General features: G+C 45.9%; 1 non-coding gene across 1 annotated transcript in view; it reads left to right on the top strand.

Annotated features, from left to right (window-relative positions):
• The first annotated feature begins 1,047 nt into the window (after positions 1 to 1,047).
• LOC149662044 (small subunit ribosomal RNA) overlaps positions 1,048 to 2,500 on the top strand; it is a 1,811-nt gene continuing 358 nt past the window's right edge. The window contains exon 1 of the ribosomal RNA XR_016368727.1: positions 1,048 to 2,500. This exon is cut by the window's right edge and continues 358 nt beyond it. This is a non-coding gene — a ribosomal RNA (small subunit ribosomal RNA).

Below are 2,500 nucleotides of genomic sequence, written 5' to 3'. Positions count from 1 at the left end.
TTGTTTATATTTAAATTAAATATATTTATTTATTTAGGTAACCCAAAACTTTGATGAATCAAGCTACGTGAACGCAGAAATACTTCTTGAACACTAGCATAACTTAAAGCAATGTAACTTTTATTCTCTAACTGAAACTAGCATATCTATTTATTTTAGTTTTCGTGGATGATATGCCCGGGACTCGGAATAGGGCGTAAATTAAGAATAATGCGGTTATGTGAGTAAGCCGTCTTACACTTCATTTCCTCACCATAAAACACTGTCAATGAAAGTTTAACTTCATTCCGTTAACTTATATTAACCCCGCATTCCATTAGCATCCCACCTACTCCCTACCACCAACACACCCTCTCTCCTTCTTCCCTTCGCATATTGAAAAAAGAGTGTGAATTAAATTTTTTCATCGTTAGTGAGTTCAAGTTTTTAACGGGCTTCGGGAAACATGCATGTTAAAAATTTTAAAATTCCCGAACTGGTAAGTTTTCCCTAATACTTATGTTCCACACTACTATTGTGGAGCGTGTTCGTTTTGTGTTTCAATTTAAATCATCAATTGATGCAAATTGTCTCTACAATTTCAAGCATCAATTTGTGATAATTGAAAGGCAAAGAAAAACGTCACGTGTCCCGTTGCTTCTGGCGGGTACGAAAGTCTAGCCGACTTTCGGCCGTCGATCGAAGCGATAATTTTATCAGCTAGTCCCAGATCGTCCTCGTAACGGAGGTGCGACGTTGGTGGGCCAACTGGTAATAATTGCTATTCGATGGTGAGTTTGTCTCGTAAAGGGCAATAATCCAAGTACCTCAGCGTTCACGCTCGAACACGGCGATTGAAATATATCGCCTCGGGTGAATGAATCGAGAAACAGAAGCGAAGAAAACCGTTCCCGAAAGGGTTCGGCTTCTCGTTTTTAACGTCGATAAAGTTGGAGCCGTCCGCTTCAAGCGGCGGTTCTACGACGCCTTTAACCCGGCTCGACGGTCCTTAATCGGGCCGGTCGTAGCCCGGGACTGGCGTCAACTGACGGCAACGTTATTCGTTGTTACCTGGTTGATCCTGCCAGTAGTCATATGCTTGTCTCAAAGACTAAGCCATGCATGTCTAAGTACATGCCGAAATAAGGTGAAACCGCGAATGGCTCATTAAATCAGTTATGGTTTCTTAGATCGTACTTTTTTACTTGGATAACTGTGGTAATTCTAGAGCTAATACATGCAGCAGAGCCCCGACCTTAGGGAAGGGGCGCTTTTATTAGACCAAGACCAATCGGGCTTCGGCCCGCTTACCATGGCGACTCTGGATAACTTTGGGCAAATCGCACGATCTCGTATCGGCGATGTTTCTTTCAAGTGTCTGCCTTATCAACTTTCGATGGTAGGCTACGCGCCTACCATGGTCGTAACGGGTAACGGGGAATCAGGGTTCGATTCCGGAGAGGGAGCCTGAGAAACGGCTACCACATCCAAGGAAGGCAGCAGGCGCGCAAATTACCCACTCCCGGCACGGGGAGGTAGTGACGAAAAATAACAATACGGGACTCTTTTGAGGCCCCGTAATTGGAATGAGTACACTCTAAATCCTTTAACGAGGATCCATTGGAGGGCAAGTCTGGTGCCAGCAGCCGCGGTAATTCCAGCTCCAATAGCGTATATTAAAGTTGTTGCGGTTAAAAAGCTCGTAGTTGAATCTCAGTTCCAGACAGGCGGTCCGCTCCGGTGGTTACTGCCTGGCCTGAACATCCTGTCGGTTTTCCTTCGGTGCTCTTCATTGAGTGTCGTAGGTGCCCGACACGTTTACTTTGAAAAAATTGGAGTGCTCAAAGCAGGCGTCCCGCCTGAATAATGGTGCATGGAATAATGAAAGAGGACTTCGAGTTCTATTGTGTTGGTTTTCGGAACACGAGGTAATGATTAAAAGGGACAGACGGGGGCATTCGTATTGCGACGCTAGAGGTGAAATTCTTGGACCGTCGCAAGACGAACTACAGCGAAAGCATTTGCCAAGAATGTTTTCATTAATCAAGAACGAAAGTTAGAGGTTCGAAGGCGATCAGATACCGCCCTAGTTCTAACCATAAACGATGCCAACCAGCGATCCGCCTGAGTTACTCAATTGACTCGGCGGGCAGCTTCCGGGAAACCAAAGTTTGTGGGTTCCGGGGGAAGTATGGTTGCAAAGCTGAAACTTAAAGGAATTGACGGAAGGGCACCACCAGGAGTGGAGCCTGCGGCTTAATTTGACTCAACACGGGAAAACTTACCCGGCCCGGACACCGGAAGGATTGACAGATTAAGAGCTCTTTCTTGATTCGGTGGGTGGTGGTGCATGGCCGTTCTTAGTTGGTGGAGCGATTTGTCTGGTTAATTCCGATAACGAACGAGACTCTAGCCTACTAAATAGGCGACCGATCAATTGTGTCGGTCTTCCTTCTTAGAGGGACAAGCGGCGTTTAGCCGCACGAAACAGAGCAATAACAGGTCTGTGATGCCCTTAGAT

Source organism: Phalangium opilio, unplaced genomic scaffold (genome assembly GCF_054372755.1).
Source record: "Phalangium opilio isolate 3A_F unplaced genomic scaffold, DU_Popi_V2 ptg000064l_1, whole genome shotgun sequence".
Lineage (NCBI taxonomy): Eukaryota > Metazoa > Arthropoda > Arachnida > Opiliones > Phalangiidae > Phalangium > Phalangium opilio.
This window is presented reverse-complemented; position numbering and strand designations above follow the sequence as displayed.